This window comes from Pogona vitticeps, chromosome 3 (genome assembly GCF_051106095.1).
Source record: "Pogona vitticeps strain Pit_001003342236 chromosome 3, PviZW2.1, whole genome shotgun sequence".
NCBI classification, from domain to species: domain Eukaryota; kingdom Metazoa; phylum Chordata; class Lepidosauria; order Squamata; family Agamidae; genus Pogona; species Pogona vitticeps.
Window position 1 is genome coordinate 238,701,716 of NC_135785.1, and position 16,251 is coordinate 238,717,966.

The window sequence follows — 16,251 nt, forward strand, 5'->3', positions numbered from 1 at the left end:
CAAAAGTATGGAATAAATGTAACAATTGGCGATATGTTTTGCCATTCTGAAATTAAAATGAGAGGTGGATACTGACAGAAATGTCACTCTGATTATGAGACTGGGTAAAAGCTGGAAGGGAACTAACCAGAACAGGCATCTGACACTAAAAACCAATGCCAAAACTACTAGGATATGATATACACAAATCAAAGCAATATCCTAAAAAAATCAATTCCATCAAACAATTATTTCATTAATGCTTTAATGAACCCAAACTAGTCAAATCAGAACAGAATTGCACAAAATTGCAACTTCCAAGTAAGATAAAACAATCAAATTCATTCCTCACATGTGACTATATGGAACTGATACAAGAGACCACAAAACATACCCAGGAACCACATTCCATGTAGAAAAACGTGTGCAAAACAGTCCAGAATGGCAACTTTTGAATAGAACAACCAAACAACTCTGTTCTACTCCAGCTAGTTTGGAGGCATTGAAAAATTAATGAAACAATAAAGTTTGTTGCTAAAAAATTGTTCTTGTGAGTGTCCATGTGACACCAATGTGACACCAATTTTATTATGAAGTGCTCATTCTAGACCACTTTGTTCCATTCCAGCTTTTGCTCATTTCCTTTAATAAAGGTTTTCTCACACTGTGTTTAATGAACACTAGATAGCTATTTTAAAGTTAAAACCCATGCATGCTTTGTGTACTAAAGAAGTAGTTGTAGCGTTCAGCCCTGCCCTCACCTGACCGTCACAGATGAGCAGTGGAAAAGGAGCCAATGAGGGAACGGAAGGTGGTGCAAAAGGGGGAGGGGCTGGGATATAAAGGAGGGTATGGAGTATGTGGGAGATTAAGTGTTAGAGTTAGATCTGAAGAGATCTGGTGTGAGAGAGAAAGAGTTTGTTAGGGGCCTGTGTGCCTGAGTGTCAGTGAGGGAAAGTCTATATGCTTAATTAAATAAGAAAGTGAATTACAACGTGATTATCTTCCTGTGATTTTCATATTTTATTTTGTAATCAATAAACCAAGTGTTTTGTTTTGAAAGAAACCCTTGTCCTTTTATTTAAAGGAAGGTTGGTGGCAGCAAGAGTGTTTAGTGGCGTGGTGGGCATTCTGAGAGGCCTGAGTGGGCAGAGACAAAGGAGTGGCCAGCCACGTCACAGTAGTCAAGAATTTAAAAGTTGATCAGCAAAGAAATGTCAAATGAACAATCTACAGCCCTTTTTGTATAGTGAGATGTTTGGGGGACCAGATAAAAAAATGGACAGGATTTCTGTACTTTTAATAGTTGCTTAAATAATGACATTTCAGCAGGTGCAACTTTTAATACAAGCTACACCTATTAAAATGTTTTCCTCCACATAACTATTGAAGATACAGGAACCTTGCCCTGTTTTTCATCTGGTCATCCATTAAGCTTTACTACCTGCCCATGATGGCATATATTAGTATGATATATGGATTGCTGAGGGCATGGTTTGGATTGGAGAAAAAGATCTTTTCTGCAAGTGTTTCTAGTTAGAGAAATCCATCCTTCCCCTTTAAGAGTTGCCACACACCTTTCTGGCCCAGGGGTAAGGAATGCATTCTTTTTGGCATGCTAGTTTAGCCAGTATATAGCAGCGTCCAGCACCCGCAGATTCTGAGGGAGAATTTGAGAGAGAAAGTTGGGGAAGAATGAAGGAAAGGAAGCACGGGGAAAGAAGAAAATGGGATAGCACAGTGACAGAGGAAGAGGAGTGATGTAAACAAAAATTTTACCTCTTCTGACCCTCCTCAGATGATCAGGGAAGCACTTAATTGACAGCTAATCAGGCTACAAGAGGTTGTGTGCCATTAGGGAGGTGCACATCAAATGGCAATTGGTCCTCCCCCACTCTTCAACATACCCTTAGTAGCCTGATCCACACCCAAAACAGCCAGTCTAGGCTGGCCCTCAGACTAACTAAGTCCTCAGTGATCTAATTCCCTGAGTGCCCAGATCCATGCAAATGACATAGAAACACCAGGGTTTGTAGGCATGTATGTCTTTTTCTCTTGTTTATATTTCACTGGTGTCTTCTAAATACAGGAGATTTTAGAATTAAATATTAGTCACCAAAAATTATGTTTGTATTCCTAACAGTCATATGGTGCTTTCTTCCATAGATATCAAGGTAGCCAATCACACCTTCTCTTGCTACAAAGCCTTTTGTGTTAATTCATAACATGCATTACTTCTGGATACATTTTGTTTCAATGCATTTTTTAGCAAGGCATATTCAAAAATAACAGAGAGGGTAGCCAGATATTTCAAAATAAATATCTTTATGTTTTTCTAGAAAATTTACTACAAATGATGCTCACTTGGGAATATAAAAGGCAAAATACTCTACTGGTCTTCTGACATTATTCAAATATGGCATCCATTTGGCAATCCCCACTTCTCATATTGTTCCAATATCAGCTGGGGAAGAGACTTTCAAAATGCAGCATGTTTTTTTTTTTAAGCACTCTAACTGTTCGTTGTCATGTATATCACTGGTTCTTAACCTTGGGTTACTCAGGAGTTTTGGACTGCAACTCCCAGAAGCCTTCACCACCAGCTGTGCTGACTGGGGTTTCTGGGAGTTGCAGTTCAAAAGCATCTGAGTAACAAAGGTTAAGAACCACTGATGTATATAATAATTCCACAGTACAAGATTTATTTTAATATTTTTATTCAAAATCAGATACTAAAAAGTGCAAAAGCAGCCTTCATGTAACAAAATCAAGCATATATGCTTCCTGGGAAGACAGTCCCTCCAAATAACAGTCCATGGTCTTCAGCTTTGGCACCAAACTACACATAACTTGTTAAATGTATCTTTGGTCTAACACATAGAATTTTATTGCAAATTGCATTAGCTAAAGGGTTTTATACCTGCTCAGCATCTAAATAATCAGATTTGAATCTGAAGACCTACTCTCTAAGCTCACAGCAAGGATGTAATGAATATTTGCAACTATTCTCATCTCTGACGAAAAAGATGTATTGACATGTCAAGATAGCCTATTGGAGGAAAAAAGAACCTGTTTCATGGTTTTTTATTCCTGCATGAAAACAGAAAGACCATAGTCTTTTTTTTACATCATCAAAGGCATTCATAAAAACCTTGCATTTTATGCAAAAAATTCTGTACTGTGCACACATTGCATTTAGTACAAAACACCTGCTTTTGACAACATAACATTTCTTGAACAAAGTGCAAGGTTTTTGCATAAAAATACACTTGTACTTCTGTAGAAAAATACAAAACATTATATATTTTTTAAAAATAAAATACAAAATAAATAAATAAATAATCCACAAAAGAGATCTCTTATCTTATGGAGCAAAGAGGAATTTATCCTAGATGTGAAAGTAAAATACAGTAAAGCGGAATTTTTGCTCAGGTTATCTCAGTGAAATCTATTATTTTATTTTATTAACTGATTAATTAATTAATTAACATAGATAGATAGATAGACAGACAGACAGACAGACAGACAGATAGACAGATAGACAGATAGATAGATAGATAGACAGATAGATAGATAGATAGATAGATAGATAGATAGATAGATAGATAGATAGATAGATAGATAGATAGATAGATAGATAGATAGATAGATAGATAGATAGATAGATAGATAGATAGATAGATAGATAGATAGCCTATTAAAGTAAACCATTATTCTGGGCAGTTAATGAACAAATAATACAGAACAACTACAAGCTTATCCCATGCATAATTTGAAACCATATAAAAAGTCGGCTAATATGTATCAGAGACAGGTCTTTTTCTACAGTGGCCCCATATCACTGTGGGGCCACTGTACCCACTCTAGAGAAATATTGGCCACTTCTTTGTTGACCTTTAGGAAAACACGTAAGTCCTTCTCCCCAACTTGCTTTGTACAAATTATGGTCTTTTAGCTACTTTCTCTGAATTCATTGGGCTCTACTTGATTGTTATGTGTGATTTATTGAAGTGCTGCTATCATTTTAATATAATTATTTTCTACAGTCTAAAATCCTGTACGTACTTAGCACAGTAAATCATACTAGAGTAGATCCACTGATTTGAGGAGCCAATGTTTGTATATATTGCATTGATTCAAATGGGCCTACAGTGGACCCTCTACTTACGGAATTAATCCGTATTTGAATGGTGGCTGCAGGTCAAAAAGTCTGTAGGTTGAGTCTCCATTGACCTACAATGCATTGAAAACCGATTAATCAGTAACCGGCCATTTTTGTTCCGTTTTTATTACGTTTGGGTTTTTTTCTGGTCTTTAAGTCGATTCTCTGGCTGCAAGTCGAATCAAATTTTGCGGCCAGAGAAGTCTGTAACTCGAAAAGTCTGTAAGTCGAGCCGTCTGTAAGTTGAGGGTCCACTGTACTCTAACAGCAACTTACTTTAGCACAGTGAATCATGATTCACTATGCTAAGCAACAAAAAGATATAAAAAAATTAATGAGAACAGGACATATGTGGAGGATAATTTAACCTGTTGCCATCCTCAGAAAAATCTCTCTCCTGTACTTATTATGGGGAAAAATCTCTGTTTGCAACCATTAAATCTTGTGAAGTTTGGTCCTTAGAAGTAAAGAGGATCACAGGGTAGGGTGAATGCATTATTATATTTAAAAATTAAAACTAATGTTTTTTCCACCAATTGATGGGAATATTGATGGGATCTTCATTGTGTCAGATTCATCTGCTTATATGCTTCAGCTGATAACACAATTACCTCTTATCTGCAGCCTTATTTTATTATTTCCTTTAACTGCTCACCTGCCCAGCACTTTCCATCTCATCATCATCATCCCTTCTCTTTTATGTGGTTACTGCTGTAAGTCTGTTAGTAAATAGTACAAAACTTTAAAATTTAATTAAATGAAATAATTAAATAAAAAGTATAAGCTTTTTAAAAAAAATCCCATGCTAAGGTAGTTCTTAACCAATAATTGAACATTTGTACCCACTGAATTTTTGTACACATAAGTATGTGTAAATGTGTATATAAATTGCTACTGTGTGTGATTTCTCATGCTCATCCACCAAAATCAATACATTTTAGATATTCTGATCTAGAGTAGCAGAGCAGTAGCAGAAGGTTATTGTGAGAACATTACAGTATATGGTTGTGTTATTAAGCTGCACTGGACTTGAGTATATCTGGATGGAGTCAACGGTTTGTGAGAGACGAATAAAGCTTTTGTCTACTTTTACAATGCCCTTTCATGGTAACAATTAGATGTCCCTTTCCTCTCTGTTGGAAAGCTACTGCACACAGAGTTGAACTGTGTTCCATTAGTGCTATTTAGATCTATATTTACAAATACATCATACACAGCTTGATCACAATCAAAATTATTTTGGCAAAGTAGTCATAAAATTTATTTATGGACTGCCTAGTGATTTTAAAATGTTTGAAGTATGCATGAACATCAAAAGAAAACAGCATGTAAATAATTTCTAATCTTAGGAGTCTATCAATTATTCAGAAGTTTAGTTCTTGTGCTTTCTTATAGGCAGGTCACCATGACAACCTCCCTTTTCACATCTTTATTGTAAATAAGTGAACTCTGCAAACCAATGTTACCTTCAACTGTTGCATTACTTGATGTGACACTGTATTGGAAAAAGATTTTATTATTTAATGCCATTTCATTTGGTTAAGTTCTTCCAAGAGCACGTGGATAAGTTAAAAACAAAACAAAACTAGCCTTCCATAGAAACCAGAATTTCCATACAAGTGAGTGAGCATACTGTCCTTTGAGAAATGAAGTTCTCTACTGCTCCTTTACACCTAACTGCAGAAACCAAATGGGCCACAGGGATTTTTTTTAAGTGCGCAATTGGACACAAAATGTTTCGTTGGGGAGAAAAAGGTAAGAGTTGGAAATGAATACACCCACAGTTGGAAAAATGGGGAAGAATTAAATCATATGTTATGTGTATGTGTTTATCAAGAGATTCAATGTCCACCAATGTTAAGCATGGCAAGTACCACAAATATATGTGAGTGGCATGTACACATAATTGATACTTAAAGCAAATTGTTCAAACCATGTTATGCTGATCTGCACTCTCCACCTTCAGGCAAACAAAACTCAGCCTGACTTCATTGGTCAACTCATTTGCTAAATAAAAAGTTTATTCACTAAGCAACCAGGTTTTTAGTTTTTTATTTACACTTATCAATCCCAAACCGTAGCCTGTTAAAGTTGCTCAGTTATAACTATGCATAGATCAAAGGACAACTCAGAGCACAGTCCTTCAAAAAGAAGTCCCAAAAATTGGGGGGGGGGATCACAAATTGTAAAAATGCAGCACTATCCTGCTACACACCACACCAGCATAAAATTCACAGTACTGTACCAAGAAGTAAAATTATGAAATTATTTCCTGCACAAAATTATCTTTAAGTTTTTAATTTTCTAAAATGGCAGCCACCTGTAATGGCATGCCTTCAGCAGTGACCTTTGGAAATCAAAGACTCCCTCCTGATCCCACAGCTCTCAACAGCTTCCTCATGTTGAAAAAGATTCCAAGGAAGTCTTGTGAGCTTTGGGAGAGAATCAAAGACTTTTAGTTTCTGAAAAACCACCTTGCTGATGACATCATCAGCCTTATGCAGAGTGAGGTTGTGCAACAAGATTTGAGCTAATTATCTAATAGAAAATATCTATCCTACTCCTCCTTTCTCAGATATCAAAATTCTTAATATTCCATTCCTTATTTTTAGTTCTGAGCTTTCCTTAATTGATATTTCTCACATTCCATTTTCTAATTACATGCATCCTGCACCAACTAGACTTTTGCATCTGTGCACATCAGCAACTAACTATACAACATATCTAGTAGCATGTCTGCACATGTGAGTATATGTGTGCATGCACTGATATCACTTTAAGACACACTTCATATACCTCAGGATAACTCCATGTCTCAGAAAGTCATTTGGTTATTATCTTTTCAGTACCAAATGATAACATTTTAAAATCTCCCCAGGCCTTTTATATCCCTTCATTTTAATTCTGCTTTTATTCATTATACACATTGACATTTTTAACTCTTTGTTATAGTTCTGTTTATTGGTTTTATTGTAGTAATTTTAATTTTTGTTTACCTTGCTCTGAGAATCTTGGATTGGCAAACAGAGTACAAGATGTCTAAAAGACAGAATACATTTTCTGGGCTGTGGGAACACCTAGATAAAAGGTTCTCTCACCTCCTGATTTACATCTGGACATCATACTTTTGCTTCAAACTACCTTAAAAGTGATTTGTTTTAAGATTATTTTAATTCAAGGCTATAAACTAGAAACACAAATAATTATAACACCAACGCCATCAATAATTTTACGCTCATGCAAGACAGCTTCAGCAGATGGCACAACTCTGGTTATATTCAATTGGTGTTCTTTTGCTGTCAAAGATTCTCTGTTCCAGTAGAGATGTTCATGAACAGGGAAAAAAAGGCAATTTTCAGTGCTAGCCCTACTTTGTGAGCCCCCCCCCCCCGTACCATTTCCCATACTACTACAAAGATCTCATTTTCTTTCTTACTTTTCTAATTGCTTAGGGCTACAAGAACGAAGTATTATAATTTTCCTTATATGTAACAATCTAGTTTTCTGTTTTATCAAATTCTTAAGCTCCAGAAATCTTTCTTTTGAGCTAAATGTTAATCAGTAAACTGTAGTCAATGTCAAGATAACTTCCAAAACATTTCCTCTGTAACACCCATATATGAACTACTTATTTTAAAAATCTTTTATAGAAGGCCACGTTTTGCAGGCAAGCTGTCTTTTCACAACACATAGTTTTGTTATAAAGCACTCTGTGACTTATAAGATCAGTTTCTATAACTTCAGGTCTACTTATTCAGTATGCAATATTAATTTTAAATCTAATAAACACTAAAACTGTGTATCTTTTTCATTCATGTACCTATATGGTATAGAACAAGGATTCTCACCACTAGTGCTAAATAAAAACATGTGTAGATGGAACGTAGCATTTTCATTACATAGAAAGAATTTACTCTCTCAGTCCCATGTCTGCTCAGAGTAGACTTCGGTCTAGATGGGTGGGGTATAAATTAAACAAACAAACAAACAAACAAAAACAAACAAACAAATGTCCTCCTGTAATTCTGAAGTGCTGTTTCTTGCCAGCAGCAGTTCTCAACACGTAAAACTAGTGATACAGGGAAATCGTGTATATGGGATGTAGAATTTTCCTTCTACTGTAGTTACAGTACTAAGAATTCACTCTCCCACAGTCCCATGCTCTCCTGCAAGTTTATCTCTTGCCAACCTTACCTGTTACTGACAGATCTGATTTATTAAGTAGTAACCTTGTACACATTGGCTGAAATCCTGTTACTCAATTAGGTAAGTTGCAACTAGGCCCACTGAATTAATGGAAGAGTGGACTCATCAAATCCCCGTTTATTCAATTCACCTACTTAGTTGTGACTTATACTGCTATGCAACAGGATTTCAAACTGTTTTTTCCTAATCTGCCGTTCCTCTTGTCGACCAACATGTCATGAACGATAAACATAAAAACAAAACCCCTGTAAACATATAAATGTCCTGGTCAGAAAAAGTGCCCTTTTTGTTTCTATCATAGTAGGAGTAAGGTGCCTGAATAGATGGATAGTATGCAGAATACCATAGGTTGGGAGCTATTGGTGAAGAATACCTCAAACAAAGATCACTGCCACTTGTCCTTACTCTGTTGGCATCCTACTCTGAAACATATGGCCCACTGAAATTTTTACAATAGGAGGTCTTACGTTGACTCCTATATTCAACCACTTTTCATGTGGCTTCCCAATTTACCATACCATCATCATTATCACCCTAATATTTCACTCTGCAACTATGGTGCAATTTGGCCAAACAGCTATAGATTTCTGCATTGAGCATAACACAACTAAAGGCCTGCTAAATTAGACCAAAGTCTGATCTACCCAATAGTATTCCAAACACAATTGCACCACAGATTTATAGAAATCTATTATGAGTTTTGTAGCTTTACTATTAAGGCCTTTCCTAATAATCTCCAATGTGGAATGTGCTTTTCTGACAGCAGCCAGACACTGAGTGACATTTCCATCAAGCTATATGCCACAGCTCTGCCAACCAGTTCAGTGTATGTATGACCCTAGAGTTTCTGTCCTGATGTGAATCACTTTGTTCTTGTTTACATTGACCCATGTTTGGGTCGTGGTGCAGTGGTTAAACTGCTGTACTGCAGCCAAAACTGTGCTCACCACCTGGAGTTCAATGCCAGCTAGCCGGCTCAAGGTTGACTCAGTCTTCTATCCTTCCAAGGTAGGTAAAATGAGTACCCAGCTCGCTGGAGGGGGGGGCAATGTGTAGCCTGCATAATTAACTTGTAAACCGCCCAGAGAATGCTTGAAGCACTATGAGGCCGTATATAAGCAACACGCTTTGCTTTATTTGCATTTCAATACCATTCACCCTACTTGGAGCTCCTTGCTACTCTTTTTGGAGCTTCTTGTTACTCTTGTTTGTTTTATGAACCCTACATAATTTGGTGCTATCATCAAATTTGGCTGCCTCCCTGCTCAGCCCAGCTCCAGGTAATTTATGAACAAGTTAAAAAACACTGGTCAGAACACAGAACCTTGGGGATTTCATTGTCTTATGGGACATTTGTGCAGTTGCAAGATCTGCTTTTTAAAAAAATACTGATACTCCTCAGGGCATAGAGCAGATAGGACTCCTGCTCTATGCCCAGCATTAAAATGCATCAAGATAACCAATCCCAGAACAAAGGAAACTTGGTTCCCTTTGCTAACTCTCAAAAGGCTATTAACATTTTTTACAAATTAGTAATTTCCAGGCCTACTTAGAAAACTATCTAAACCAGCTAAATTCCACTCTGCACTCTATCACTTTCTTTATACCAACCAAGTAAGAATCTTAGCCATCTGAAAATACAGCATGTTCTCCATACAGTAACAAACTGTTTCGCTGACAGAAATATATGTAGGACAGTGGTTCCCCAGATGTTTTAGACTTCAGCTCCCAGGATCCCTAACTACTGGTCATGAAGAATGGAGCTTCTGGGGGGTGAAGTCCAAAATAACTGGTGGACTAACAGTGTAGAATCATGGGTGAGGTGGTGGTGGTAATATTTAAACAACAGATTTATTTTGGCAAACAATTTCAGGCATATCACATATAAAATAGCATGCTAAGAAGACACTACTCTGGTTCACAAGATGATGATCATGCAAGGAAGAAAGCTCCTGTCTGAAAAGGCAGAATCACAACTACTTAAATCATCTTGAACTGAACAGAAGGAGGCTTGTCTTCCTGTCTTTAAAAAAACCATCACAAATACTACATGTTCATCAGCAGCAGATGGCAACTATCATAAGACAGGCAGGGCTCCATCTTTACTAAAGGAGAAAGATAAGCACATGGGGCAAAACTTCCTCCACTCCTGACAGCAGACCATTTATAGATCTACTACATTCATATATCCTCCAAAAAGGCAGCCAAAATGTCAGCGCAAGATATTTTTAATTGGATTAAATAGAGAAATTTATTTGCATCATTGCTCACAAAGCCTAACCTTATGGCCTACTTTGAAAGCCACAGTTCTTAAATTAGTGAACTGTAATAAAAATGTGAGAATGACTAAATGAAGCAGAGTGCCTTTCTGTCATGCTAAGAAGCTCTCACATATGTAGATTTGGGGTTCATTCTCATGGCTTGAAGAACAAAGGTCAACACATACATACACACACACAGGATCAAGGAGAATTCAGCAGCAGCACCATTACTGACCCAGATGGCTCAGCACAAAGCTGAAATGAATCCAAAGGGAAAACACTCTGTTGACATTTTTTTCAAAATATATTCAGGAGCAAAGAATAATGCTATCCAGAATAATACCTCTGTACATAGCTAATGACACAGTACATACAGCAAACATATTTGTTGCAAGAAAGAGACTATTTCCATATCTACAGTGCCACTCATGAGACTTTGTTTACATGACCAAACTATTACTTATGGTGACTGTAAATTCTATGTGACTAGATTAAAGTATCCCATTCCATCCTTCATTCTAAAGCAATAGGTTTTTACACAGAATTCATTTTTGTATTGTGCTAGATCTTCATTCAACAAGAGAATGTTTGAGAATGCTCATAGTTAATGGGGGGATGTCTCTAAGGCTTCTTCAAAGAAACTGGGCTTTAGCAATTTCTTAAAGGCTTGGTGGATCTCTACAGGAAGGATGTTCCAAAGATGCGAGGCTATTACTTGGCCATTTCATTGCTGCCCCAATTATTTCTGAAAAAGTTTTAAAGCACCCAATACACATCTCTAGGGACCTCATTATTCATACTTTTGCACTGAGGAAGTACTGTTTATTCCTACTCTTTGCCTCCTGTTTCTGACTAGTTTCCAATTCATTAGAGGAATTCTCCACTTTCCCCATGACTGTGAAGTTTACTGAGAAACCTCTGATGAGAGGCATTGCTGGAAAGTCATTATGAAAGTCCAGGGACACAGTATCTATTGAATCATTCCATTACACATACTTGACAACAAGCTCAAAGAACTCCAAAAAGGCTAATTAAAAATAACTTAATTTGACGGAAACTGTGCTGATTCATCCTTCACAAATCCTGATACATGACTGATAATTTTATCTTTAATAACTTCCCAACAATTTATACAAAACAGACTGTCACGCACCCCCAGTGACCCCTGTACACAAGTTCACCTTCGGACACAACTTGTTCTTTTCCCCTTTTTTGCTGCCACCAGAGGATATTATCCTCACTATATCAATTAGGAATCTCTCACTCTTAATGCCAAATATAACCAGGTTTATTTATGGAGTAAGTAAATCACAGAAGGAAAATCATTGATGTTCTATTGTCATTCATTCAATAAATGTGGATTTGATTACTTGTAAGCTTGCTTGTATTCATTTACTTTAATCAAGGTCTCAATATATTCTCTGAATATGTACAGTACTTCTAATTCCTTTTAACTCTTTAATATTATCTAACAAACCAAGGCAAGAGGAGAAGGGGACGGCAGAGGATTGTGAAGGCAAGAGGAGAAGGGGACGACAGAGGATGTGAAGGCAAGAGGAGAAGGGGACGACAGAGGATGAGATGGTTGGACAGTGTCATCGAAGCAACCAACATGAATTTGACACAACTCCGGGAGACAGTGGAAGACAGGAGGGCCTGGCGTGCTCTGGTCCATGGGGTCACGAAGAGTCGGACACGACTAAACGACAACGACGACGAACAAACCAACTGTCCAATATCTTGTCTAAACACTTTACAGTCTTCTCTCTGACTCTGTCACACACAGTTCTGTTGACTCCGCCCCTCTTGTCTTGTCATAGGCTCCTGTACTAGAGCTCTAAAATGACTGACAGGAGTGACGTGTGGGCTGTCGACCACACAGAGCATTAAAAATTCTTTAATTTCCTTGACCATCTTTAGAAACCATTTTAAAAATGGGCTCAAGTTACAGGAAGCCAGATTTCATTGAATATCAGGAAAAACTTTCTAACTGTTAGAGCAGTATGGCAATGGAACGAATTACCTTGAGAAGTGATGAGTACTCCAACACTGGAGGCATTCAAGAGAAATTTAGACAACCACCTGGCAGATATCCTTTGATTTGCTTTGAGCAGAGGGCAGGACACAATGGCCTTATAGGCCTCTTCCAGCTTCATGATTCTATGATTATAATGGCCACTTTCCAGTCTTCTAATATGGAAGCTAATTTCCGGGACATGTTACATGTTTTTGTTAAAAGATTAGCAACTGCACATTTGAGTTATTTAAGGATTCTTGGGTGTATACCAAGTGGACAAAGTAATTTGCCTGCTTTCAATTTGTCAATATGTTCTAGAATTTCATCTCTTTACACATTGTTTTCCTTAATTTCTTAGACTCTGCCTGGAAAATGTCAATTCCGACATGGGTGTCTGCTTTACATCTCCTTCTATGAAGGCCACTGCAAATAATTTATTCAGCTTTTAAAACTTTCTCTTAATACCCCTTTCTTCCTTTCTTGCCTTCTAGTATTCCTTTCACTCATGTGTCACCCTTTTGCCAGCTTCATGATGCTGATGTATTTACATATTTTAAATGGTTGCTCGTAACATATCATGACAACCATGTCAGCATCCTTTTTTTACATCCCTTATTCTCTGTTTCCATTTCTTAACATCATACATGACATGCATTGAATACTTCAAAGTGCTATATGTGAGCTATATCATTAGTAATGATGAGCAGTTGCCTCAAGCCCACCTGCACTTAACACTTTACTTAACACTTCACATTAATAACATGCATCATAGACCAGGAAAAAAGTTAGACAATCTTAACTGCAGATGAAAGCAGCACAAGTGGGTCTTGGGTTATGTCAACTTTCTAAATAAAGAAACATGAGTGAACATCTGACAGTGCTTTCCATTCGACTGGAATTATGATGCAAAAAATCATATTTTATTCTCAGTTTTAAAATCTGACTCTGTTATCTCCCTAAACACCCATGTTATCTCATTAAAGGTGTTTAAAATGAAATAAGGAATAATTTTTATGTAAATTTATTTATTTATTTAATACATTTCTATACTTCTGACTTAGTGCAAAACATTACTCTACATGGTTTACACTCAGTAACACAACACAACAAAACCCTCCACCCCAGATGCCCAACATTAAGACAAAAATATGCAGTAAATATACAGTATCTGATGAAAATGCAAGAGGTTAAAAAAGTGAAACCAATAAACATTTATTTTCATAATGCAAAATACAACTGTGTATGTCTACATCCAAATTTTATCCCAACTAGAGTATACACATAGAAATGACTAGGGCTTGTTACTCAGTAATAATATGCACTAGTTGGGATGAAAAGTGGATTTAGCCTATGGTATTGCCATTTTAGCAGTACTTCTGCAAGATTTTTTCACACAGAAACTGACACCTGACCGTAAAGGGTGTTTTAGCCTAACACCAGTAAAATGAATGTGTGACGGTCCCAATGTTGCTGGACTACAACTCCCATCAGCTTTGGTCAACATAGCCAAGAATGATGGCTGATACAATCAATGAGAAGCTTTAACAGCCTATCAGAATAAATGGTATTGAAATTAAAATTGATACTTCTGCGCACAGGAATAAATGTTACACATCAGATGTTCTTCACAGTTTTTAAGCAACTTAGTAATATACTGATCTATTGCTCTTAATGGCACCAAAGGTTAATACTGTATTACCCAATCAGGAAAAGATAGCATCTGTTAAAGTTAAGTGGCTCCCCTTCTTACAAATTATTGCTTGTAGCAATTTAATAGCTGTGTTTAATGGAATTAAAGGTAAAGGAGGGCTACCTCCACTTAATATAACACTTCAGTACAAATTACTATTTTTAAAAGCCTAGCACGGTAAATTAACACATCTAGCAAATATATCACTCTGAACAAAAATACATTGATATTAAAAGTTATGTTTTTACTAAATGCTGAGCATATAGCAAATGTATACTAGTATATTTTATATTAATATAATATAAAAATTTTGTATTAGTAAAATATACAAAACAATACTAAAAAAACTCCCATTTTTTAAAAGTTCCAGTGACTTCAGTGTAACTTACCTCCACATAAAGATAGCTAGGACAGTCTGCATCAGTCTAGACAGAAAGCTTCAAAATTACCCTATTTAGTAATATGTATTAAAATATTCTTAGAAATAGCTGATGAAGTCACTTCCTTTTCAGCATTTAAATAGGGATTACTCTATTTATAAAGGCACATAAATATAAAATACATCCAAAAATAAGCTAGCTGGCACACTGAGCATATGGCAAGGGAGTACTGTATTTCTCAAGCTTTAGTTCAAGCCAAAGAGAACAGCAAATCCGTTACCACCCCATTGATCTTCATGTTGGTACTGAAGAAATAAGCAAACAAAAGTGGGGGAAGAAGCTATTTAAGGCAGATATTAAGACACCCCAGTTCCCAGAGGAGGACTGAACGGATGTAGTGTCTGCAGATGAAGGATGATAAATGGCTTTTGTTGTTCTTTCCAAACTGGCAAACAGTCTGAGGGCATGCCCTTAGGGAAAGAAAAGACAATGTAGGGGTGACAAGAAAAAGCAGGAGGATGAGTAGCACACCCGGGGGTGTGTGTGCTGTAATTCTGTAGAGAAAACTACAAATTCATGGCACCTTCAGAAGGAAGGAAGGCAAACCGAACGAGCGTGGGTGTTCTTTAGAGATGATAAATGGAGGGGGATGTCGAGGAGGGCGGGAGATGCTGGAAGACGACCGGGAGGAGGAGGAGGAGGAGGAGATAGGGTTCAAAGTCCACCGGGAAAAAGGGGATGAAGAGAAACGGGGAGAAGACCCATAGAGGTGAAGGCGAGAAGGGAGTGAAGCGGCATGAGAATAATTCCCAACTCCCTCCTCAGGTTGGACATCACGGAAACTTTCAGCAAGGCTTTGGAAGGAGAAAAATGGAACAACAACAAATATAAAAGACATGGACCATGAGGGCGGAATGGGGACCTTTCAGGCTTCCTCCCCTCTCCTTCTCCCCACGGCTCTAGGCGTGGCTTTGAGCCCGCTCATCTCCTCCCCCCCCCAGTCGCCCCCTCAGAGAGCGAGAGAGCGAGAGAAAGAGAGAGACGGAGACGCTCTCCATTCGTGCCCAGCGCCGCCGTTGCGAGGGTGGTGGGGAGCGGATTCCTAGAGAGCCCCCTTCGCCTCCACTCACCCTATTTTGCCCGCCGCCGGTGCTGACGACGACGACGACTCTTCCCTCCCTCCTGTCAAGTGGCGCCCGTTCCCCACCCTCCCGACGTTGCGTTGACAGAGCCCGCCCTTCACACAGCCTGGCACTGCCTTGCCTCGCACCTGGGTCCTGGTGCCCCCTTCAGGAAAGGGGGGCGGCGGCCGGGAAGGCTGGCGGATTGAGGAGAAAAGGAGGGCAGGAGGGCTTTGCCTGGCCTGCTTCCAGACTCCTGTGTATGCACTTTATGTTATTTCCACGCATCTTCCTATCTTTCCCTGGTCCTTGCAACAGACAAGAACAAAGACAACCCCTCCATTCTTCCCAGTTGGTACAGTATCATTATTATTGCGCCATGAGAAGACATGGCACTTTGCAAAGTAACATCAGTAAAAGACAGGTCCCTGCCCC

At 37.9% G+C, this 16,251-nt stretch overlaps 1 protein-coding gene across 3 annotated transcripts in view; it reads right to left on the reverse strand.

The window, feature by feature from the left end:
• The window catches only part of FRY (FRY microtubule binding protein), a 249,737-nt gene extending 233,815 nt beyond the window's left edge, over window positions 1-15,922 (reverse strand). The window contains exon 1 of one of the 3 annotated variants that reach the window (XM_072993766.2): window positions 15,826-15,922. The gene's annotated coding sequence lies outside the window, so the exon portion shown is untranslated. Of the gene's footprint in view, window positions 1-14,704; window positions 15,307-15,825 lie in introns of those variants that run through there. The other 2 variants (XM_078389991.1, XM_078389990.1) reach the window with 2 other exon arrangements.
• Between the last annotated feature and the right edge of the window lie 329 nt (window positions 15,923-16,251).